The following is a 26793-nucleotide window of genomic DNA, read 5'->3' on the forward strand; positions in this document are numbered from 1 at the left end:
TGTTTTGGAGAATGTATGATTTTTTTGCAAAGTTGTCTTCCATTTAATATTTTCTTTGTTCATTGTTTTAATTAATTTTTTTTGTTATTATGGGATATGTCCCTTTAACATAACTCAAGTAAATGCCTTTTGCATGGTGTATAAATACAGAACTTGAAAAATCTCTACAGGTCGCTACTGCTATATTAATCCAGCTAAAACTGATAAGAAAAAAAATTGATACAGAATTGTCATACTGATGGTGAGATCTGTAGGAGTCTTCTGTGTGTTTTTGTTATGGGATATACCGGTTATATTGCTATTTCAGAAAAAGTTATTTTCTCATCAAACAGCTTTGAGTTTATGGACTTTTCCTGGAGGAAGGCTCCTGTGGATATCCTGCATTCCTTATCTGAAGTATGGCATTGAGCTCCTGTGTCAGGTATTTGCAAAAAGACCCATGCTACCTTCCATGAGACCTTCCATGCTACCCCAATAGCTTTTATTTAAGAAAAAAGTTTAACTAATCTCTTGCAGAATCCTTCAGTGATGTATGGATAATGATTTGGTGGGGAAGGAGTACAGGAAGGAGGGCCAAGCTGACTTGTGATTGTTTCAGTCTCTTGGATAGTCTAGTACTTCCCATCAGGCATTTAGTGTATTATAGCGGTATATGGTTAGATTACAGAGCTAAGTTTTTATAGTAGCTATCAACCTTTATTTTCCAGTTAAAAAGGGGAAAATTCATTTCATTAAACAGTAGAATGTAGAATATAAAATTTAAGAACCTTTTTTAATTTTTCATAGTGACTCATTATAAATGAATGGATATGGAAAGGCAGGAGTTGAAAAAATTCACCCTTTGGCAGTTTCTTTTCAGGCTTCTCTTGTTCTTTTTCATGGAAGATTCTAAAAAATGTGAAGTGTTCTAAGCTTTGTTTTGTGTCTGTTATTCCTAGTAGTATTGATACCTGGTTTATATTCATACAGATAATTTATTCATATTCACCTGTAGGTCATTTTGTATGCTGTCACATGCAGTGGAAAATGTATACGACTGATCCACTGAATGTTAATTTAACAGAATTGTGGGGTAATTCCGTTTGGAAGGGATCTCAGGAGGTTTCTAGTACAACCCACTGTTCAAAGCAGGGTCAGTCCTCAGGTCAGCCTGGGCTGCTCAGGGCTTGATCCAGCTGGATCCTGAAAACCCCCAAGGCTGGAAACTGCACAGCCCCTTTGGGCAGCCTGTTACAGGGAAAAAACATCAGGCTGGTCAGGCATGATTTATCCTTAGTAAATCCATGCTGGCTCTTCTCAATCACCAAGCTTGGCACGTACTAAGCAATATGAAGGCTAAATAACTTCTCAAGTGCATGAAATGTGACAGATTTGTTAAGCCATTATCCTAGCGAGTAATTTCAGAGGAACCTTGGTGTGCGTTGGAAACACAAATGGAAACATTTTAAAGGTCTGGTGGGTACTATTGACCTTGTATCCTTTATCTCAGATTCATAGTTTCTCCATGTCTTTGCATTTAATTTCTGCTTCTGCTGTATAAAGTCCTGGGCACAAAGGAAAGTGGAAAAAAATTTTATAGTATTTTTTTTCTTACTTCAGAATGTGAATACTGATTTTTTTTTTTTTTTTGTAGTTACTTCTAAAATTTCTGTCAGTGTTTTGTCATTCTGAAATGTCTCTGAGCCACTGAAAATATTTTACTTGGTACTGCAGTAAAAATAATGGATATTTTAAGAAATTCATGGTTGTGCAACTGATAAGCCTATCTAAAAGTGTGAACCTTCTTTGCTGTTAAGCAAGAAGCTGTTGACTGTAAATGTAGCAATACTTCAGTGAGTATCTCCATTTAATCATCTGTCAGTAAGTTTATATTAGAGGAAATATTAGAGTTGCTTAACAGTACAAAACTTTCACTATCCTATTTTTAATGTCACATTCTTTCCTATTCCTTGTGGTTTTATGACACAGGCCAACATGACATGATATGACATGACTAGACCCAAACTCGAACAGTGACATATTCTGTTTTCTAGTCAGATTGTTCAGGCCTCATGTCTCAAATGGGACAGACACCCACTCCAGAGCTGAATGTAGATGTACTTTACAGCCTGACTGTCTGAGATATGTGGCCCATAGGTAGAACTAATTTTTTAAATATGTTTAAGGAAGGAATTAATGAAAATAAATTAATTTTAAGACCTATTTGGCAATGGATTCTGTTAGCTATTGTCAGAAATGAGAAAGAAGGTAAAGGAATGATCTGTGGTAAATGCTGAGGCAATCTTGAATAGAAAAATTATTCAGCACAAGGTCTTTAATAAGTGTATTTCTTTTCCATTTGATTTAAATATTCCATAAATGTTAAATTAGTCTAAATAAAGTCTGAAAAAAATGTGGGACATAGAAGGTTTAAATATAGTAGATCTATTGTAGCTGCCAAATCAATTCTATGCAACCAGAAGTGCTTAAGTGTTTCTTTTTCACTCTAGCTGAAAATTGTATTTGTTGGATGCATTAAAGAACAACTAACCAAAAATAAGATTATTTCTAATGTAGTGTAGTATAGTAGTGATAACTGTGATAAAAAAGTGACTCCTGGAGTCAACCTTCATTCATTAACATGTAGTTAATGAGCTAAGTTTTATTACACCAATAAAAATGCTTCCAGTTTATAGAAAGAATTTATATTTCATAGAAAATAGAGTGTATAAACCATATTTTGTAGATGCTTAATGAGAAGTGTTTATATCGTGATTCTATATTTTGATTGAGTATGAATTCTCCCATCCCGTTTTGGACAGAGGAGTTTGCCCATTATGCAGTTAAATGAAATAACTGAAGAATATAGGAGTTACAGGGTGGTGGCAATGTTATTACTGTGCCTAATATATCTTACAAGACCCTGAAATGCTGCCTGTGGGGCATATTCCTAAGGATGCATTTTCACAACTGTAACTCCACTTTTTATGTGTCTTGCCAATTTTAGCTTTAACATGTTTAGTTGGCTTTTGATTTCACCAGTCCGTTTCAAGAGTGCAATGAATTCTGGAGCTAATACACAAAAAAACCCACAAAAACATACTTGTGAACAAAGCCAGATAAATTACAAAGTCAACAGGGGTTTTCAGTTACCAAGCTGTTTGGGTATTGTAGTCAGACGTTCATCACACAATGCTTGCTTATATTAATTGTTTTTATTTGGTTCTCTCCTCAAGATTTAAAGAATGAGAATGAGTGGCTTATATGGTTCTTGAAATTACTTTTTTTTTGTGTAAAAAATTGGGCTAGAAGTTGAAAATTTGAGAGCCTCTATTTTCTGTACAAATGAATGTATTTGAACAAGGAAAAGGGTGATTATGGTTTGCATAATCCTCTGCCACATCGATGTTACAATGCAAAATAGTATTTGAAGTTCTTTAACTTCTTTAGGACTAAACTTATGACTTTGTAGAGTTATGTCTAATGATCCATCATTAATAATAAACATTTGAGCAGCCTTAAGGCTTGATTTTTAACTCATGGAGAAAAAAGACTGTTAAAAAATAAGCTGTAAAAAGGTAATTCAAGTAATATAAAATTGTTCTCAGATCCAGATCATTATTTTATTCTGGTCTTTTTAATAATTGAATTTTGTATTATATCACTCTTTCCATTTCAAAGGTAGCTGAAATGAACCAGAAAGAAGAGCCCTAGTTGTCATCTTAGTACCTATTTCCCCCCAGCCCCATGCTGTTTCTTGCTAACTTCTGGCTAAATTCCAAGGTTACAATTACATTGTTAGAGAAACAGAAGTGTCCTGTCAGTCAGCTATTAGCAAGAGATACCAGAAATAAAAAAATGTATGTATTTGTACTTACATATTGGATTATGGAGCAGAAATCATCTGTAGCATTCAAGACTACAAATGCATACACTGACCTTTATTCTTCCTCATGAAAGAAGCAACTATGTTCTCTTAAAATAAAACAAATCCCCCAAATGCTTAACTGATGTGACCACTGGTATTTTATTAGGTCTATTCCCTCTGCTATGCTGTCTTTTCTCAAGATACTGGTTTTTTGCACTGTGAATCTCTTTCCAGGGAAACAGGGAGAAGGAACTTGAAAAAAAATAGCAAGGCTAGTCTCTGAATTGGTTTTGCCACTTCTTTTCAGAAGATTTGTTGAGATGGCCCCAGAGCACCTGTTACCTTGCCAACCATAAATTAAATGTATTCAAGTTCTTCTAGTGGTAAATGAAGAGCTCAGTGGCTGTTCCATCAGTCTAGATCTCTAGTGCAGTGGCCAGGTATGCAGTGATCACTACTTCTGTGAGGATAACTCTCTCTTCCTATAAAAACCACCTGCACAGAGCCCATAGCAAAATTTTTTTTTCAAAGGCAGAAAAACTGGCAAACTTGAGCAGAAGAAGTCATGGGCATAGGGATGAGTGTAAAAGGAAGGATGAGTGTAAAAGGAAGGCTTCTGTTGAGATGAATGGACAAATTGGCCCCCTTAAAAGTAGATGACTTTGAAACATATGACACATGCTGCCTGCTTATATATCTTACAATGAAGACATTTAATTCAGATGTGGTTTAAATGACCTAAATCTAAGCCCTTTATGCAAAATCAGACATTACTAAAAACCAAAATTAAACTCGTGTGAGTAAGACCTTATAAGAAAAATTACAGTAAAGTAAGCAGGCGTGATTGTAATTAATTTTTTTTTTTATTAGTAAGAAAGTTCAGCTAGATCATGAATACAGGTTGTTTATTTGTTTGCTTGGTTTTTCTGAGGAATTAAAACTATGTTATGTTGAATCTGTCATTCACTTTGAATAATCAGTTTTTTAAAAAATACATTTTTGTACTTTGTTCATTGAGCCACTGAGTGCTGTTCTTTTAATGAGAATTTTGATGTGTGTTTCCCTGCAACTCCCCCTTTCCATGTTATTTACTGTGAGAATGTGACCTTATTCTGGGTCATGATTCAGTTTAATCTTTTGGTATGATTTTTATCATGGAAGACAGGACAATATGTAATAGATCACAACATGAACAAGGTTATTTTCATGAAAATTATTTGCTGTAATTTTTCAGTAGCATGCTAGTAAAGAACCTTTATGGTTGCCATTAACCCTGAGTAGAGGTTATTTTATCCTTCCTCAATTGCTGAAAGGGCTTTTAATGAAAATAAAGCCTTCTGCCAGGAGAAACTAGAAATTTCTGTTCATAAAAAATGCTTAAAAGTCTGATAAACTCAGACTAAGAGTAAACATGAATGATGTGTATAGTTATTATGTTACTGTTATTTATGGATAAGGGTTGATGGACAAAACATTTCTCATCTGTTTTTTGTACTATCTAAATTGGGCCTTGCAGACCTCTACATAAATATCTAAAACAAAAGCCTGCTCAGGCAGGCAGGTGTAGGAGAACTATTGTTCTTATCAGATAGCCATACATTTTAAGAAATTTACCTTCTAAGTCCAGAATCTAGGCCTATCTCTGCAGATGCACTGTAAATATTCTGCCCCACCAGAAGAAGCATTTCCTTAAGCATTTAAAAATGTCAGAAGTATTTTTAATAATTAACAGAAGTCTGTGAGAAAATGAGAAATGTGAACTACCTAGACTTTTTCCGGTATTGACAGCCCAGATGTTACAGGAAATAAGAGAGATTTTACTGGCTTCATTGGTCTGCTCTGATCCATCAAAATCTCTGTAGAGGAAACTTATGTTGATTATGAGTCTAATTACAATTCCTTTTTAGAAATCTAATTGCTTGTAAAAGGTACAAGAATGAGCAAGTAGGAGGTTGCTACCCTCTGTACATGTTGGGTAAAATTCCAGCTGGCAGGGCACTGCTTTCCTCATCTCATTTATCCTCTGTGTTTTTAGCCTTGATGTGAGTATAATAGAAGCTTCTTTTATTTTCAGCCTTATCTGGGTTCCATATTCTCTGGGAATTATTCCTGGTCTACAGAGATGTAAGGGAAAGAAAAATAGTACTGTAATCCTCTTTTGAAAGAATCGGGGTCTTTTGGATAATTATATATATATATATCTATATAATTGGCAGCTGATTCAGATTCACTGGAGGGCTCTTTTTCTTTCTGAGCCTAGAATGTGGCCAAATACAAATCTCTAGGAATAAAAAGAATCTGTGGGATTGAGAACAATGAGGTTTTAAAGGTGAGAGTGGTTCTGAGGTTATCCCTCCCTCAGGTATGAATGGCCTTAATATTTTCATGTGGAAGGGTCTTTTACCAAAACTGAGATAGCACTGCAGACTGAAGGAAACAACAGAAAAATCCCGTGAATTCTGCCAGAACTGAGATTAGTGCCATGGGTTATAGAAGACCTTCATGATGGTAAGACCATTCTCTTTCAGAAGTATCTATGACTGCACAGCTTATTGGAAAACTAACAACAGAATTTTGAACAGAGGTAGTGGCATAAGTACTGTTTGTGGAACCTTAACCTGGGACCAGCAGGCGTTTCCCAGAGGAAGGAGCTGTCAGGGAAATTTCCTTTGGCAATCCCCTTTGGCAGACTTTTTCTGGATTTATGCATACTGTAGCTCTGGGTTCTCTTTGGAAATCTCTCCCAGACAGCCTTAACTAGATGATCAGATGAGTTTTTACAATGGACCAAGAGCCATAACTTACAGAGAAAGGTTTCAGGGGAAATTTCTTCTGTCAGCCTTCTTCTTTGGCAGGTCTTTTATCCTTACTTATACTGCAGCTCTAGGGTGTGTGGTTTTCTTAACCTTAATTCTATGTCTTCATCTAATCCTTAACCCAAGACCTATAAAAATAATTTTCTGCAGCTCCCATCTTGCTTTGGCAGCCCCTTTTCAGCCTTACTTGGCAGCTTTAGGCTTTCTTTGTTTACAAACTATAAAAAAAATTGTAGGTCTTAATGACAGTTTATGACAGTGTGTTTGGCAACTTTTACTCTTTTAGGAAAATGTATCAGTCCTTCATTGTTGTGCTGAATGTGCTGTAAATTCATATGCTGCATGCTGAATAGGCATGCTACTCTTCTCAAATACTTACATAATTTAGTTTGTACTAAAATTCATTCTGAGGGGAGGTAGTTACTTTTATGGTATGGAATGAATGGAAAGATCTGTCTAAACTCCTTCAGATGAACATATGTGGTATCTGAAAGTCTGTTTAAAGACTGTGTAAAGAAGATTGTCTTCTATCACCTAACTGCTGTATTCTCTCACTCCCCTAAAGTAATTGAAATACCTAATTTTGTAGATGTTGCATCAATGATTCATACAGAACCAGAGTGCATAACAAGGATATAAGCACTTCCTATATTTTACTTCAAGGAGGAAGTGATCTCTGGTGATTTGAGCGACTATCACTGTTACACTTATTTTAAAAGCAGGTCCAACTACATTTTAAACTGGAAATTTATTAATATATGATACCTTTCACTCGAGCAAATTTTCTTCTCTGTGTAGGGGGAAACGAATCACCTTTGCTCATTAGGCACATGCAGAATGTAATTTCATATGGTATAAATGTTTACTGGCAGATTTTGTAACATTGGCTGGGATCATAAAGTCCACAACACAATTAAAGTGGCAAGAGTTTAACAATCCCCCTGGTTTATTGCTTAAAACATAACCTGACGATATTTCAGAAATTCATGAGGTTTTCAAGTGCTGGGGATAAAAAAAGTAGTATGATAAAGCTATTTAATCTTGAAATATTCAGGAGAGGAAGAATACTAACCCATATGAAGGTGACTCTATTTTGGTAGGAAAAGGCTTAAAAATATATATGATCAAGGTCTAAAAAGTAATAGCTTAGGAGGAAAGTGATGACAAGCAGAAATGTTACTCACAAAATTCTATGGTTCTCGAGTTAAGGGGCAGTCCCTGAAACCACTATGAGATCAGTATGAAATAGGTATGTTTTTATGCAGAATGTAGAAATTCTGAAATTTCTCACTCCAGGAAGTTATGGAGTGGCAGAGTTTGAGACAAACTTTAGCTGCATGGAATGTAGGATGTCACAATAGAATCTTTTACATTCTTAAATGTCAGTCAGCTTCACTTATGTTCTGGTTTGTTTTTTTCTTGATTAAAGAAACACCTTTACTGATAACACCTATCAAAAATTTCATCAAAATAAAGGCATGTATTTTAAAAATAATGAAGACTCTAATAAGATTTTCAATTTCTTTTTTTAAGCTATTAAAATGGAATCTTCCATTTATGATCCTTTTCCTCAGTAAATATTGGAAAATCAACATAAGTGTTTCATTCTCCTATTCTTACACACCAACGTCAGCAGTCAGATAATCTTGTTGTTCACCAGGGTCTTGCCTTGGATTTCTTACAGAGGCTTCATGATGGTATATTTTAGAAGAGACCTCTAAATATGAGGCAGCCAGCTAGAGGTCCCCTGGAGGAGTATGAATGTCTTAAGCCTATTGGAAATTCTTTCTTATTTTTCAGTAAAAAACAAGTCAAAATTTTAAAGATAAGGAAACATGTATGTTCTAGACCCAGACAATTAGCTGTAAACAGAAAATTACTGAGAAATATTTTTGGTAAATTCTCTTCATGTAGTTTGCAAGTGTTGATGATGGAGGCTAATTAGAACATTAAGGGGAAAAGGATGGTGGTTTTTCTACCTAGAAAGGGATTGAGCTGTTCAGAGGAAGTTGCTCCAGAAAACTGACAAAGCCTCCTCTACCATTAGGAAGGAGAAAACTTAGGATCCATCACCTTTTCTTCCATACTCTGAGCTTATTAAGTAGCTCTTTTCCACTTTCATCCTATGCAGGACATTATAGGTGATTTCTTCGCAAGGATTATATTGTGCAAAACTAGCATGCATGCTTTTCTATGTCCACTAAAAATAGAATAGTATTGGTTGTAGATTTTTTGAAAAGAAAATATCAGAGTCATTGCATACAGCATCCCAATTTAAATGATGGCACTGCAGTTTTTCACTTGTAATAGTTTTCTGTGAAAACTTGTTCTGCTAAAGGCTCTGCTGTTGACAAGATGATCTCATTTCTCTTTTTGTGGAAAGAACTTTCAAAAGCTTGATTTAATAGAAAACAATACTTATTCTGCTAGCACTAGGGGTTTAGAGAGGATTTTATTTCATTTTTCTTTTCCCAAAGTAAATATTTCCCTCAGAGTAGTGGAGTCCATTCTGAGATCAGCAGCAGAAATTGAGATTGTGTTTACAGCAGAACCAATAAGGAGCTTGTCTGTAATTTTGTATCCAATCACTTCTTTGGATTTTAGCTAGGAGGAAATAATTTTTGACTCAAAGATATTCGTATGATATGCACTATGACTCTAATTATCTTTTTAAAGTTCCATTTAAACATAAAAGCAAGGGTAATCAAAAATATTGGAAAGAAAGTCTTCTTTGCAAGAACACAGAACTTTATTTCTACCTACAAGAAAGGATTAAGAAATTAGAAGATTTTAAAGATAAGATTTCTTCAGTCACAAACATGATCTCTGCTTGCCTCCTCTCCTTCTCTTACATGGAGAATAGCTTTGGTTGTTTTTTTTTTTTTTAATCTCACAAATGTTTCCAGTAAATGAATGGACATTTACATATGATGTTAAAGTAAATTTCCTGAAATTTTATTTAAATTGACCTCTGGTATTCAAGATAAACCAAGGAAAATATTTAAGTACAGATTAGATTATGTTTATTTATTTAATATAGAGGTAGATTTCCCTGCTTCATTTTGTGTGGTTTATTCCCTACCCTTTGATAGTATTGTTAGCTTATGCTTCAATTAAGTTCTAGGAAATACCCTGTATTTAGACTTGCAAGTATATCTTCCCAGAAACCTGTTAATTGCAGAGTGATGTCTCTTTGTGGTGAAAGCATATTGATTTTCCATATTTTTGCCATCCTAAATTAACTATGTGTTTCAGAAACGGTCATACTTGTTATATAATTATGGATTACTAGAAATAATTAAGAATTGGTTTATGTACTGGTAAACAGGATATAATGTAAAGTTTTCTACTCAAACTGTGGTACATTTTAAAGTTTCTTTTCATTGTTTATGTAGTAATTGATTTCAGATTTTCTGTTTGTTTTCCCCTAGGTTGCTCCTGATGATATAAGTTTCAGATTTGTTTTACACAGAATGTCCATCTTTGATGAAAATACATTATTTACCTCTAGTAATGCATGCCTTTCTAGCAAATGTAAAAGATGGATTCATATACCTGGCTGAGACATAAAATTAGAATTTTAATTTATAATTATTTGTGCTTTGGCTATTCTCCCTGAAATGTTAGGAATCAGGACTTAGTCCCAGCAGACATTTGTATATTTGATCTCAAATAGTTTCAAAGCAATCTTTTCTTGTAGTAAAGTTAGAACATGTGCGTATTATTGCTGCAAGCCATGGAAAGTTTAATCTCTGTTAATATACAGTGGAATAGCATATTTTCTTAGATCCAGAGCCTCAAAAGTCCTTGGGTCTCAGCTATGGAATGGAGTTCCCAAATGGAATTACTTCCTGACATGGTGCTGCCTAACTTGCCTTCAGTTAAAATTTTCTGGGCATTTAGGCACGTACAGAGAGTCTGCCTCTGTTTTGTCACAGTTGGTTGACCTGGTACGTGTTTTGTGCTCAGGTCTGCTCCAGATCCTCACAAAAGGATCCTTCAAGAGTTTACTGAGAGAGGCTACATTTAATCAGCCTCTTCTTTGATACGCCACAAGCATGTGCTTGAATTCCCTTAGCTCAATATTGTATCTCCATTTTGCAAAGGTACAGCAGTCTGAGATCTGCTGTCTTTCAAGTGTGAGGGATTTTACCCTACTTTTTCCATATAGGTGAATTTTAGAGCTGGAGGCTTTTGCTAATTTGTTTGGAGGCACTTGCCATTCTTTTATTGAAACTGTTCCATTATGCCATGAAAAAGCAATTTATTGTTTGAGCAGGAAAAAAGCAAGCAAAACTGTCTAAAGGGATTTTGAAATTCTGAAGAGGTCTGCTCTTCAACTCATTCTTCAAGACAAAGTCAATTTAAAATGGACAGATATTTTATGGAAAGCACAAATCCAATCTTCAGAACAGGTGTCCTTTCAACTTTTCTTCCCCTGCCCGTGTTCCCTCTCCAAAAGGTTGAGACATTTTGGGCTGTTGCAGTAACTAAAGTTCTTCCTTTCCTGTCAAAATCGCTTATGAAAATCCGGTAGACAGTTGTTACTCTAGATCAATTCAATTTTTTTTTACTGTGTGGACCTCTTTAGAAAATTCACATCAATAGTGCTATGCAGCATAAGAACTTTCTTGTCTTCATGTACTGTGGATTTTTTTAGAGATAGTTAGGACATACCTTGGATTATTTATAGAACAGACATAGTATTACCTGTAGAAGAAGCAGAATTGTTGCATCTTCATGGTTCCCCTCTGAGAATACCAATTTAGATAGAAAACTGAATTTAGTTTTTGTTTGCTGCTTCAAATGATCTGGATTTAGGTTAATGATCTCTAAATAAGAAACTTGATCAATTACAAGTAATTTGGTTTAAATTCCACAGATTTTTTTTTCAGTAGAGGAGGTTCAGGGCTAATGATTACTTTGGAGTAAATTATTTAGTGTGAATGTATAATGCATGCATTGTAATATATTTTGTTCTTCAGGTACTCTGACTTTTAGCCTAAGATACTCAATAAAAGCATTAAGCCTATATTTAGAATAACTTTTGTTCTTTTCATAAAGACAAGCCATCTGCAAAATCTGTGTGTACATACATTGTGGGAGGGGGGCATTTAGAGGTTGTATCTCTAGCAGTCTGGTTCACTTAAAGTTAATTTATTTTCTTATGTAACTTGATTCCTTTCACTGAGGCTGAAAAAAAAATCAATTTCTGTGATACGTCACCTCTTCAAAGTCATAACCCATGCTGCTGGTTCATGACATGATTACCATGCCTTCAAAACTTCAATTAGCTCAATCTGAAATAGAATTTCCAAAGGCAGTGTTGTCCTTTGAGGTAATATAAATGTCAGAAAAAATGTACTAGCTGAATAAATACCATCCACTTACAGTTAAATACTGAGACTGCAGATGGATTATGGCACTTAAGCAAATAGAGCCATATTGTAGAAAAGGTTGCAAATATGCCTTTCAACCCTCTAAGTTCTGTCCAAGAAGAATCAATATTAACAAAAAATAGACCTGCAAAGTTCTAAAGTAAGATGCTTTTCTGAGCTGCATATTTTTGTGAAAATTTTTCTGCTTTGAAATCAAATTCACTTGAATTCATTTAATTACCTTTTTTTTTTTTTTTTTTGGTGTGGGTACTGCTGATACTCTTAGTTCTTAAGTTTCCCTAAATTTCAGATTGAATTTAAGATAAATTGAGAAAACAGTATAATTTCCATTTTGAAAGAGTTTAGCTTTTTTGGTGCACAGAAGCTTTGGCACCCAGTGCAGCATCCGTGGATGTGGGCTGGGTTCTTCAACTTTGCACATTGTGGATGCACCTCTGGCTTTTTTTTTGGAGAGATTACAATTGCATGCTTTGTGCAGTCTTCACTTCTGTTAAGCTGATAATATTAAAATTTGATTTAGGATAAAAGTAGTCACTGGAAAGGGAGGTTGACAGACAAAGTGGTTTAAACCTAGCCCAAGGTTACTGTGTGTTTTTTATTAAGGGGGCAGAAGAATGTCTCCAAAAAACTGTGAGCTATGGTGACAACTGTGACAAATGCTTGACTGGCAGGCTTATATGCAGGATTTGAATGGTCCTGGATTGTGCAGCATGCAATATGTTACAAAGCTGGCTTTAATAGTTTGCCTACTGGGCCTCAAAGGCTTTCAGTAAGTTGTCACAACAACAGTTTCTTTTCAGAATGTTTGTACTTTCCTTTTTGTGTTGCTGAGTGACTAATGTGATATGTGGGGTATACACCTTACTGTAACAGATCCAAGGCTTCAGAATAGTGTATGTTTAAGGCTTTCACGTAAGACTATGAACAGTGAAAAAAAGACAGTAGAAGTCTTCGGAAAAAAAATAAATTCAGAAGCAGTGTGGTTATTGGCACTTGGATTTTTTTGGGGTATGTGATTCAGTGACACTGGATTCTCTGGATTCAATATATCTCATGGAATATTCTAAGAGCTGCCTAGGCACACAATGATACGCCCTGTCCAGGCATCAGCGTCTTGGTCTTCTTTCTATATCAGACCCTAATTTAAGAGAATGTAAAAGTCTTTAAGGAGACAGTAAGTGGAGGAAAAGCAGTATGTTTGGTGGTTTTGAAACCCCCTTGTTTCATCTATGTTCTGCAAATCTGTATGTTGTGAAAAATATAAAGAAAATAACTAATGTACTTTTCTTCAGCCAAATTATGATATGAGGGAACACATTGAGATTCCAGTGCACAGCTGGAAGTTATGGGGCAAGGAGAAATAATTTAGTAGGGATGTTCCTCAGTCTAGCCTTAAATCAAACAAAACAATTATTATGAACAAACACTGATTTAACGTTCTCATCAGCAAAAATTCCTTCATGGACCAAAATGGAGAACAGAACAAACTGTTCATTTTCAGTTCCTGTACAGTGAAAATGGTGTTGGTGTTATAAATCAGTTTCTGAAAGCTACTAGAACTATCAAGCAAAATCCAAGCCCTGCTATCTATTTTGAAATGTTATTCTCTAAATGGCAGATTTAATACTGCTCACCATCATTTTTTAAACTTCTGGTTGGTGTATCTGAGATGCAGAGCTGTGATAATGCCCTTTATTACACAGAATCCTGTGTAACAGCTCAAGCATTTATTCCAGGGTATGAGGGATGGATTTGATATGACCAGCTTGCTTTTAGGTTTTGTGTTGGGAAAAGCAATTACTACAAGGTAATTGCAATGCTGCTGGTTTTATTTGGAACATAAGATGACTATTCCAGTACAATTTAGGATTAAATCTGGTCAGATTTTGATAAAATCCCAAGTAAATATACATGCATAAGAATCATGCTCTGTCTGATAAATACCCAATATCTATAAACAAAAGTTGTAGTGGAAACCAAGCAAAACTTCATGTTTCTTTCATTGGTCAGATGGTCTTGGTGCTGCACGAGATGGGTGTTGAAGGGCAAAACACCCTTGATGCTCGTTGAATGTTTTGGTGGTTTTGGTTTTTTTTCCATAGCATGTCAGCTTTAATTTTGCGTGGTATTTGCCATATTCTATATTTTACTTTTTCTTGCTTTAAAAGTACAATATTAATATGTTGTGCTTTGGGAATGGTATTGTTCAATTTAATAGTCTTGCCAAAACCATGCTCACTTCTGCCCTCCCCCTCCAACTGGAAGACCAAAAGTGAAAGATCATGGGTGGAGCTGCCTTGTGACGTAGGATCTGGCTTTCTGAATATTTCTTTTTTATAATTACCAGAAATATAACTACAGGAGCTCAAATAGACTTCTGTATTGTTCACTAGATAGTGACACCTTTGTGATGTCATAACTGGTTATTGTAGAAAGGATTACAGGGTACCAAAAAGAATTGTGACTTTAAGTGTTAAGTAAGAGAAGAAACCTATTAACACTTGTGGGAAATATTTGAATGATCTGACAAAGTCTTGATTTCTTGTATCTTGAATTCTTCCTGAAGTAATATTCTGCAGGTTTTTGAAAACTGTCTGAGTAAGCATTTTTCTCTTGCTGATAGATACCCTCAGCAAGAGAGGTTTTTCATATGACGTTATGCAGAATATATGGTGTAGAAGTACAGACATTTGGTAGACCCTGTGGGACAGGTGAATGAAAGTGTTTGTAAATCTTCTTTATCAAATATTTAAAGTATTATCATAGAGAAGATAATTCTCTGACTGTATAATGCAGTGGGAGGCAGATGCGTTTAGTTCTTTCTAAATTCAGATCTTAAGCTGCATTGGTCTCTTTGAAAGGTTTGCTTTTGATTGACTCTATATAACTAACACAGTGTCTAGTTCATGAAGTGCTGATTTATTTTTTAATTTTTCTTTTTTTTGCAAGACCAGGTGATACCACTGGAAAATTTTAAAGCTAATCTATTATACTCTTTTTGATGAGGAAAACAAGAATATGGCTTTACTGACAACAATACTGAAAGAGTAGCACCTCAATTACCTTATCTCTTCAGGACATAAATTAGATAAGTATGGAATATGAAAAATGGTATTTTTGTAAAGCTCCAAATATCTTGAAAATAATGAATTTAGTGTAATCCAATCAAAAATATGTCTAACTTTGCTTTATGTTTAAAACTGTACTTTCCTTCAGCCAAGCAGTATATTTTTAATTGAAGTGTGGGTCAGAGAGTGGCCTTACAGTTATCTGTGTGAGACACAATGAAACTGGAGAAAGCTGTAAAACTGATTGAAGTGCAAAACTGTTCTAATGAATAGGTTTACCCATAAAGAACTATTTTGTTTTATAAGGACAAAGAGCTGTTTTTTATGTTGACAAATTAGAAGCACTGCTGCCACTGAGACTGAGACACTTTCTTGATAGGTCAGTGCTATTTAAAGATCCCACAAAAATCTATCAAAGGAAATACACAAAGAAAGGGCATGCATTTGACTCTTTTCTGGAGGTGACCAATAACAAATATAGTTTATGTTGAGCTTGTAAGGAATGTGATTATTTTAGGAGGTCAGGCATGGAAAGAAAAATAGGAATACCTGAATCTGGTAACACTTTGTATTTAATAAGCACTTTGTGTGTAATAAGTGGCGTTATTTGTAATTGTAAAACTCACTTTCTGAAGCCTTTAACTTAAGATATTTTGATGTGACTTTCAGAAAGTCAGAGCTAAAGGATATGGAAATAATAATTCCATAATAATAATAATAATAATAATTCCACAGCAGAAATGACTCCTAGGCTTTTGGTTGTGCAAGCTCTGAAATAGGTTTTATCAGTATTATAAAATACACAAATTGTTAGAATGACTGGTTTGATATTAGATTAATAAAAAAACTAGAGATGGATGAGTGGGAAACATGCAGCATGAAATAAGTAAGAGAAAGTTGAATGCCTTTCAATTAACCAAGTAATATTTCCAAAATTATTGGTGACTAGATTTTTCTTTAGCAAAACCAAACTATTAAAAATAATATCTTATAATTTGCCAGTTGATCACAACTTACAATATATAGGTATATATTTGTTGTTTGCTAAAATTATTTAAAAACTTCTTGAAAACATTTGGGAACATATAATTGTGCAATGAATATTGTGCTGCCCTTGTTTTATGTTGTGGCAACAAAAACTTTAACTTTTTTAAATGCTGCTTATCATTCTCTGTGCTCTTAGCCATGTTCTTTCAGCATTTAACACATTTGTTTTTCTTAATTAATTTCCTGAATTATTATTTACTTTTTAATTCTGCAGTCTTGGATTTCAGTGTTCTTAGGACTTGTCAGTACCAGAGATAACTGTATCCTTCATTGATTAAGTTAATATATTTATCTGTTGAGATTTTTTTTTGTTTGTTTGGTTTGTTTTTTTTTTTGTTGGTGGTTTTTTTTTCGTGTCTTGTCTTCCTTTCAAAAGGAACAAGTAGCTCTGTTCTTTCAAAGATGTATATGTATGTATATAGTATAAAGAAAAAGCGGTATACCTTAAAAACCTTGTGAAACAGATCAGTAACCTTAAACTGGTGTGGAAATAAACAGTTCTCTTTGATCTAAAAGCATAGCAAGATAAAATGTACAGATGTTAACTCACACTTCTAATTTCTAATCCTGTGAATGTGATTCCCTTTATCTGAATTTCTGTCTGCACACCAGAAGTGCACTTATGGAATTAGGAGGATTGGACAACTAGAAATTTGTGAAATACTGATAATACCCAGTTTTGAGTAAAAACATTAAAACAAACTTTAATATGCTCCTTGTAAGTAGTGATAGTAGTTTGAAATTAATTTCTTGTTAATAATCAAGTATAGCTCTTCTGTTGCAAGCAGTGCTAAGGTCCTCCTCGATCTTCCTAGTTTGTCATATGAACAATTAGTGCTCAAGAAGTTGCTTTTGACCTTACCTGGTGTTGGTGTGGCCTCCTGCAGCAGCTGCCAGCACGCACAGGTTGCAGCAGGGATTGACAGACAGTACAAGGGAGCTAAACTCTCTAACCACAGTAGAACACGAGACTGTAGGACAGCAAATATCACTGTAAAGAGAAACTGAAAGGAATTTCTGTTCACAGATTAGAGAATCTTGGATTCTGTTTCATGTCACACCAGCTTGGGCAGGGGATGTTCCCTTGTCTCCAGCCACATTACGGGGTGGCAGTAGTGTAAAACAGAGAGTGGCTGCTGTTTGCAGGGGCTTGTCTAGAATGAACAGAAGAATAAAGCCAGTGTAATACTAAGAACTAAAGCAGTATGTAATAACACTGAAAAGTACCTCCCGATTCAATGAATTGTGTGAAACAAAAATTTCTTTTGTACCTTATCCTTGGACTGAAAGGCCACTGGAAAAGAAACTCCAATAAACCATAGGAAACATAAAAAATAAGGGTTTTTTTTTTCCTGCATGAAAATATAGTTTTTGAACTATATTGAACTATATTTGAACTGCATGAAAATATAGTTTTTTGAACTATGCTATTTATATAAAGTAGAACATGGAAGGAAGAAAGATTTACTTAGAAATATCAAAAAAGTAGTCTGTAATCTGGGATGTGTGAGAACTACATCCCTATTTTGAATCAGAAGGAATCAAAAAACCCCAGAATTTATGACATCTAGGAAAGATCCTAAAAGATGATGATGCTCTGACTTGTAACAGTTTCTTGGAAAAGTTTGCCTAGATTCTTTTTTACGGTCCTGTGTGGTCATCAGATAAAAAGGGTGTGCAGTGATGAGTTAGGAAGGTAAATGAAGCCAGAGTACAGTGGTTTTGGAGGGGCTTAGAAGATAATGCTGTACTGTGTAAGAGGAAAACGGTAATTAAGGTCTCCAGACCTAAAACATTGATATGTGCAAGAAAACATCAAAAATAAAACAAAATAATTTTGATTCAGCCACTGACTGAATCTGACTATATATTTTGCTACATTCATCTGAAAGGGCTGTGGGAGTTGAGGGGTTTTGCTTTGTTTTTTTCCTAAGGTTGAATTTATATAGTCTTCAGCTGAGATTCTCATTAACTAGGAAAACATTAGGATGCAAGAACTTGAATAGCACCTGTACAACCTGTCGAATTAATAGATCTACAGCTACAATTACAGAAAAGCTTTCATGTCCAAAGTTTATCCTCAAACTTTAAATAGAGTGTTTGAAATCAAGTTCATCTGGTAATGACTTGACTGAAAATATTGACAGGGTCCAGGTAAAAAAAGCTATATTTGTCATCAATGAATGGCAAGTAATTGATTCAGTGGAAGAATGGTTACTAAAGAATTTATCTAGATGATTTAGTAACCTGTAGTATAATTTTTGATATATCACATCTTCATTGCCTTAATAATTTTGCTTTAAGTACCCTGTACATGCCTTAAAAAATTTATTTACCCCTTTTTATTTCAAAAAAATGTTGATGGGGAAATAGAAGTAGACACTCTTCTACATGATTTTTAGGAACTGTTATTTAAATTGCTTTTTAAAAATTCTGTCCATGTCTTGATGGAAATTTAAATTAGGTTCTGGATGCCAGTCTTGTAATGTAAGGCATAGTATACACAGAAGTACAGAGGCTTCTTGTACTGAAATTGTTGGGTTTTTTTCATAATAACTGTGACCTTTTTAAACCATTTTAAAATTAGCTTCTTGGTCTCTTAATTTTATGTCACATTATATATGAACTCTCTTGTTCTGTTTTGGAGGAAATCATGCATAATTTAGTAATAAAACAAATATATTTTGTTATGCTCTTTAAAATCTTAGCAGTTCTAGCTCATATCTGATGTGCATGGGTACTGCAGTCACTGAGAGATGCCACAGTTAGTGTCCTACAGTGCATTTCACATGAATCTGTACAATTCTAAGGGAACTGTAAAATATATAGTACATGCCTATATTCTTTTCTATAAAACATGTGTGTATAACATGAATCTCCTGAAGAATCTGATGAATAGTTTCTCCCTTTGTAAATTAAAGGGAAACAAAATAAAATCCTCCCTACAACTTTTATGGCCCATATATGAACTAAGGTGCAGACTATACCTAGTTGTCATTTAATTTCATATAAGGAAAATGCATTTCTTTTCTATCTAATTGAGATTTGGGTTGCCTTTATAAATCTGTTTTGGTGTCCCTGAGGACATTGTCAGTGAAAATGTAAAACTCACATGGTCTCCACAACTGTCTCCTAAGACCATGGTTTTGGCTTGGAAGTAACAGAGTGTAATATGAGATACAGCAGTTGCCAAGGTAACTGTTCTTTTCCCATTTAATAGCAGCAGGTGAATGGTTGCCTGGATATCCACAGTAATTTGCTGGGGCTCTAGTAATTCATGAAGGACGTACACATTCTTTGCCAGACTTGTTTTTCTCTCACAGAAGCTTTGACTAAAACCCCAAGGTACATGATAAGTATTAAAATATTTTTCAATATTATTAAATAATTATTCTTCCTTTAGTGTTGTGGTTTTAATATTAATATTTTAATACTGTTTTAAATGCAGAATATTAGATCAAGATATTTTAAAATTATGATTGTTCTTTTCAGAAGAACTTAATTTCTGATTATTTTTTTTAATCTTGGTTTGCTATTTCAAAACACTTCAGAAATTTAACTAATTAACACCATATTTAAGTCTGGAGCTAATGAGACAAATTTTTGAGTGCAATTTCTGGTTTGTTTTTACTGCACTTTCCTCTAGTGAAATCAGTAAGATGTTTGGAAATAAGACTAGTCTCTCATTCTAATTCTACTGCAGCATTCTCCTGAATTTAAAAGGAAGTACACCCAAAAAAGATGTGTTCAGATTTTATGGACTTTGAGAATAAATGGGAAAGTTCTCATAAAATGTAACATAATAATTATTTTCAGTGATTAGAACATAAGTCTTCAGTGTGTCATAATTAAGTTTTAGTTTTACCGTATAAGACTGTTTTATTCAGTCTGTTGGCTAACCCATAAATAATCTGTTGTGTTGTTTATTACTTAGTTTATTATCTCATTAAATACACATAAGCAGAATGGAAATAAAATCTTACGTTTGGGACAAACAAAATATGTTTTAGAGATTTCACTTGTGCATAAATTTGGCCATCCAAGCCCCTGAACATGTCATCTGTGTGTGGCCTGAATTTCAGCTGTTAAATACCTTAGAACTGAGAAATCTCCTCACGTAATCTCTAAATTTAGCACTTTATATGAAATAGCATTGATTAAAGAAAAATATCTCTCTTCATAATTCTGTTACTATTATGAACAATAAAAATGCCCCCAAATACTAACATTGCAAACAAGCTGATAGAACAGAAGTAATCAGCTAAATAAAGCCAGCAGCCATATTTACAAAGAGAAGGACAAGACAGGCTCAAAGCTGTTCCACCATTAAGAATTAGATACATACTCAGTGGAACTCTTCTGTGTAATGGCAATCATGTCATTCAGAGAGACTTGATGGAAGTCTTGTATTTATTTAGTTTCTTTAGGTTTTCTCTTAGAGCACTTGTGTTCTGAAAAGCAGAATTAGTGCTGGAGGTGAGTCTTTTAAAGCTGACAGTGAAACTGCTTTATAACAGAAGTCTAGTCTGCTTTCTTTCAGTTAGTGAAGTAAAATGGAAGGTGTGTCATTATATGGGATAGACAGTTCTTGACTCAGAAGGAAGTTGTTTTTCCTCCCTAAAACAGGGTTGGAGAAAAATTTGATTAGAAAAATAGATTTGTTTTAGGCATTCATCTTAGCCAAGACTACCACCTGACAGGTAGACTCAACATCTTGACACCACTGCAAATGTTAATGCTATCTCTGATTTGATGTGATAACCTCATTAGATGCTTATTCAACAAAAGTACTTATTTAAGTAGATCAGACTCTTAGAATTAACAAAACTACTGCAATTCCCAGTCTGAGGACACATTTTTACTGGGGTGTGTGACTTCAAACAGATGTGATAGTTGTTTTCTTCTCCCTTCATGACTTGATACTAAATCCTGTAGCTAAAGTGAATGACAGCAGTGACCAAAGCACAGCTCTAAGATTCTGAATTGACTTGTAAGTTACCTGAAGTGCAGCAGTGTGTAACAAATAAACCTCTTCAAGGCTTTCATTACAATTATTTTTTAATGTTGCATTATTAAAATAAATTTCTCTCTTTTCCTATAAAGATTTCCAGATTCAAGTCTGATATTAAACAAAGGTGAACCCAAAGAATGTTTGTAGAGCCACTAATCATTTCTGAACAATAGAAAGAAAATGCCTGATTGATACATATTTATTCACTCTGGTTCTACATGTCATGTTTTTGATTTATAAAGTCTCTCAATAGTGGAATAAGTTGGAAAATACTGTCCTTTTAAGCTGTCAAACTAGTACGCCTGATTATTTCAGTAGGGGAAAACGGGCCTTTTTTCAACAGTACCCTTGAAGTTTGCAGCTTCAGTACAGTTAAATGTTAAAAACAAAATTAACCCAACGACACATAAAATAACAAAACTGAGTGTACTTAGATACTCCTAAAGTTGCATTTCTCTGTGGTAATTGTATTATTTTCTCCTATAGGTGTAAAAGGGCTTCTAGAAGCTGTAAGTACCAGGCATGTGTTTTCTTCAAAGTGACTACTGTTGCAGAGGTGAATCATCAAATCATCCATGTGTTTTGTTTTCAAAATTCTTTTTAGTTTATAGAAGTAAAGGTTTGCACTCGCTGGGAATTTTAACAACTCTGGTGAATTACATCTATGAAATACAGACCTGGGAGTCCAGAAAATAGCTTTGAAAGATTTCAGTATTGCATTTGAATAGAAGAAGCAGTGAATTTATTTTTTTAATTATTATTATTATGTTAAAGGCTGGGTGCTTTTTGTGTATGCAGAAGCTGCAGAACTGATGTAATATTTACAAAAAGATTAGCAACATGGTAATATTTGAAAACACTCATCTTGTCACATGAGTGATCTTTACAAATTGTTAGATAACCGTGTGTTCTGCAGCAAACTTCTCAGCATCTCACTTTATCTACTCTTCTTGTGGCTGATTTTTGGTATCTAAAAGGATAGGGTGGAGGTCACTAGAGAGCAACTGCTTGAAGAACCCTTTTGCAGAAGAGTAAAATTATATGTGTAAAGATTTCTTATGTGAATTGTTTCTTAAAATTTGAATGAAAAAGTTTTCAGGCTATGGATTGAACTTCCGTCAATAGTAAATCAATATCAGATCAATTAAAATTTTGTCTGAACATCTTTTAAATTTCCTATCGGGTTTCAATGCAATGCTTATATAAATACTTTTTCTTCCTTATTGAAATGATACAGAATTTTACTGGCTATAATTCTTCCAAGGTAAGTTATCTTGTGTTAGGAGAAAAAGCTGTGAGAGAACAAATGCTTGGACTCCTGCAGTAAAGGAGCAGAAATTTATTATTTGTTCTAATTTAGGTACAGGAACTAAAGTAGGTAACAGAAGTGAGTCTTGTGGAGCCAGGTTGCAATAGATTTTAGTTTGGTTTGGATAAGTGGCTATACTAAGGTGGTTGCATGTTTTACAGCAGATTGAAATGAGCCCTGTGAAGATCAGAGTTCCTAAAACCTATTTCTAGAAATAAGCTGTGACTGCTGTTTATCAGCCAGTGGGAGCCCAGTGTGTGTGTTTGGGCTTCACTGTACTGTGGCAGTAAATAATGTTATGGACTGTGTGTGAATTACTGACTCTTATAAATGAAATTTATCAATGTGACTGGTTTTGAAAATAATGAATGGGTTTGAAATGAGTAAAGTTTGTCCTGTTGCTTATGATGTACACTTTAAAAAAACTGATTAGGAAAAACAAAGGTTAAATCACAGTTTAATCTTGTGTTAGTCCAAATGGCCACCACAGAATAAATGCGGGTAAAATCCTACTTTGAGTTATTTTGACAACATCAACAGTATTTAGGGACTTAAAAATTGAATGTGTGCAAATGCCATCCAGTATAATGTAAAACTTAATCTCCAGCTTTCAGTAGGTATTCTCAAGTTCTGTGTGTTGTGGCTAAATACAATCCAGGCATTTATGAGTGCAGATGGTGTTTTTAACCAGCTGTACCACTGTGATGTAAAAGGAATTCCTTGTAACATAGAAGGGCACCTCATCAGCTGAGGGGAATGCAAGAAGTGCTCTAAATGAGCCTGTAGAAACATCTGTTGCAGTCATAAATATATATGAGTCTGTTCAGCTGTATGGAATTAAAATTATGTTTCAATAACACTTATTTTAATAAGCCATAAAAGAGATTGCATTGCAAATTATAGATGCTGACTGAATTTTAAAATCAAACTAATGCTTATTTTTGTGCTGCATTTTCATATCCAGATAACATTGTGTTTCCCTTAATACAGTTAGAAATAAAGCATTTGTCAAAGAAAGTAACAGGCTTGCCCTGTATATTTTGTGAAGAGTCATAGTTTGGGCTAGAAATGATTAATAAATTTGAAATACATTTGTGTATTACTCGTCACTTAAAAAAAAAAAAGGAAATTATCTCCTCTGTATCCAAGTGCAAAGTCTCTTTAACATTCCTGTCATCTTGGAACTGGTGAAAAAGTCTTTTTTAATGAAGGTCCTCATTGTCTTTAATCGTTAGTGGATTTAATTAGTTTATAAATTCAGTTAATTGTTTTGCAATATTTACAGTCTTAGAGAGCTCTTGTCAATGCTAGTAAGGTCAGAATGAGTTTCTGTACCCTTGAGAGAAAAAAGAGGATGAGTCATACCTCTATCCCATGGATGGGATTGTTTTCTTAAGTCTTAATGGCAGAATTCTCAATCACCTAAATAGGACAAAATTTCTCTTTTCATCTCTTATATTTCTGATCTGCAAAATAACTTTCTTAACATGTTTTCAAAGTTATGCTTCTGTCAATCCTCAGTAATTTTTCTTTCTGTTTTTTGTTTTCCAGAATGATCATGTGGTTTAACCCTGGCCAACAACTAAGGACCACACAGTCGCTTCCACTTCTCCCCTCTCCCCAGCACTGCCATGAGGGGAAGAGAATTGGAAGGGTAAAAATAAGACTCTTGGGTTGAGATAAAGACAGCTGAATAGGGAAAGCAAAAGCTGTGCACACACAGAGCACAAGGAATTTGTTTCCTACTTCCCATGAGCAGGCAGCCGTCTCCAGGAAAGTGTGGCTCTGTTGTGTGTGGTTACCTGGGAAAACAGGTGCCATCCCTCCAAATGTCCTCCTGTTCCTTCTTTCCTCAGCTTCACAGGCTGAACATGATGTCAGATGCTATGAAATGACCCTTTGGTCAGTTGAGGTCAGCTGTCCCGAATGTGTCACCTCCCAGCCTCTTGTGCACCCCCTGCCTCCTTGCTGGTGGGGAGTTGTGAGCAGCAGAAAACAGTGCTTACACCCAGGCAAAGCTGGTGTGTAAGTGCTGCTCAGCAAAAACTGCAGCATCCCTGCACTGCCACAGTGTTTTCAGTATGTATCCAAAACACAGCCCCATACTAGCTACTGTGAAGAAAATTCACCGTATCCCAGCTAAAACCAGCACAAATGGCTAGTTCCAGTCCTTTCTCAAGTTGACTACTGTGTGCCCTCTTTAGAAAGGTGAACTCGATGATGATATTTTTCCATTAGTATTTTATCATTTTGTTCTACAGGTATAGCTTACTCTGATTTCCTGCTGCAAATCCTGTTTCCACTTACTGATCATCTTCAAGCAAATATGTAATACATGCCATAATCAATCTATCTCAGTACCCTAATCAACATCCATTTAAATGCAGCACAGGTTTTATGTCTGCCTGGACTTGCCAATCTAACTGACATGATCTGGATTTATTAGAAAAGTCCTAAATACTGTTACACTGTCAATTAAAAATAGAACTCCTGTAGTAGTCTGAAGAACATGCAAGTTGATATTTAGCACTTACATTTTTTAAATAACCCATTTAATGATAAATTATGTCATTAGTACATGATGAGCAGATTACTTACTTACAATCCTTACCAGTGTATTAAAATTGTTATCTCAGAATATTTGAATAGTGATTTACATGAAACATTGAAATGTATTAATCTTTATACTCCTCATTTAGAAAGAATATGATAATGAAAAAATTAATTGTCGGAAATTTGTGTGCACTACTCAGAGAGAAGCTTGGATAATTCCTGCTCCTGAAGGACTATTTCTGTCAGGCCTTGTTATGCTTGACTTGTATCATCCTTGGGAGCTGCTCTGTCAAATTGATGTTTATTTGATATATTTTTAATTTCTCTTCAGTAAATTTGTCCAAACACATGCATCATGTGCACACATGCCTGCTTGTACACTAAGAAGATGAGCAGAAAGGGACACTGGGAGATGTCAATCCATGTTTGGGTAGTTGTGGCTGTCTGTATGCTGATAGTCATGTTCAGCTCGCCTGCACCTTCTACTGACATTCGCTGGGTCCTGCCTCAAGGTGGAGCTGTTATATTTGCAATGGTGATCAAGATTTGAAAAGCAATTTCTTCCCCCAAATGCTGTTTCTGATTTGAATAGATGTATGAGTTATACCGGTAAAGAAAAACAGCGAGAAATTTTCCTCCCCCTCAGCAAAAGCTGGAGTCATCAGTGTGTCACGCAGGTGGATGGGCGTACAACACTGACTTTTATTCAACCTGACACCACCTTTTGTAGGCTCAGGAAGATGCATGCCTTTCACTTGCAGTAGGATTATGACAATGTGCGCATTCCAGCTGTCAAAGGCAGTGCTGTTCTTCTTGTGGCTCTTTGTAATTGGGAATGTTTTCCCAGAAGACAGTATGTGTGTGTGTATTGTGTTCCAATTAAGACTATATGAGGCATTTATGGCAGGCTGTCAAATCAATGGGACGCTGGGAGTATTTTAGTCTCCATGCTATAGTCTAAATAACCTTTTAAGGACTCTGTTCCCTCAATGTGGTAAATAAATGCTGAATGTTTTGTACTTAATAGGCCTTGGAGTAATGTGTTCCACATGGCTTTATTGCTGGAATGAGACCTTCTTATCGCTAAATACACAATAGTGACATGAGGTCATTTCAGCATGAAGAAATGCATAAATCTCATAGATGAATGAAGTCAGTTTGTTGTGAAACTTAGTTAAACAGGAATACTCTAAAGTAAACCTTGGTGGCAAATTTAAGGAAAATTAGAGAAATCCATAAATACTTAATCTAGTCATCTTTGACCTTCAGTTTAATACTATAAATGTCTGTCTGAGCTGGATTTGTGAAAGTGATGCTCATTTTTTCCTTATTTATATTTCTTTGTGTGCGAATATCTTTATTCTGGTAACTTATAACATTTTCTATATAATGTATTTCTAAAACTTATTCTTTGGAGTGTGTGAAAGAGATTGAGCCAAGCCTCTCTCTTAACAGGTGTAAAAAAAGACCTGCTTTTAGGTCGTTTTGTGTGAAGTTGACCTAAAGTGAGAAGAAATTAAATTAGGCCCTGAATAGCTTGTGCAGCCTGAACTGGGAGCAGGTCTGGGGGACTCTGCTGGGCTGGGTACAAAATGCCCATTGGAGATGGGGTTCGCACTTTGAAGCCAGTATTCTATACAGAGCTGGGTGACATCCCTTTTGTTAAGATGCTTACTCACCAAAAAATACAGCTTCTAATTGCTGGCAATGTTGGTAAAATGGGATTCAATTAGCTTTGACTGG

The 26793-nt window shown here is 34.9% G+C and overlaps 1 long non-coding RNA gene across 31 annotated transcripts in view; it reads left to right on the top strand.

Moving 5' to 3' along the window:
• Positions 1 to 26074, top strand: part of LOC135299084 (uncharacterized) — a 58493-nt gene extending 32419 nt beyond the window's left edge. For 29 of the 31 annotated variants that reach the window (XR_010361138.1, XR_010361118.1, XR_010361109.1 and 26 more), the window contains 3 exons: positions 333 to 421; positions 21675 to 21744; positions 24049 to 26074. This is a non-coding gene — a long non-coding RNA (uncharacterized LOC135299084). Of the gene's footprint in view, positions 1 to 332; positions 422 to 19397; positions 19523 to 21674; positions 21745 to 24048 lie in introns of all 31 variants that reach the window. The other 2 variants (XR_010361140.1, XR_010361139.1) reach the window with 2 other exon arrangements.
• The last annotated feature ends 719 nt before the right edge of the window (positions 26075 to 26793 follow it).

The sequence above is a fragment of the Passer domesticus genome, chromosome 4 (genome assembly GCF_036417665.1).
Source record: "Passer domesticus isolate bPasDom1 chromosome 4, bPasDom1.hap1, whole genome shotgun sequence".
Classification (NCBI taxonomy): domain Eukaryota; kingdom Metazoa; phylum Chordata; class Aves; order Passeriformes; family Passeridae; genus Passer; species Passer domesticus.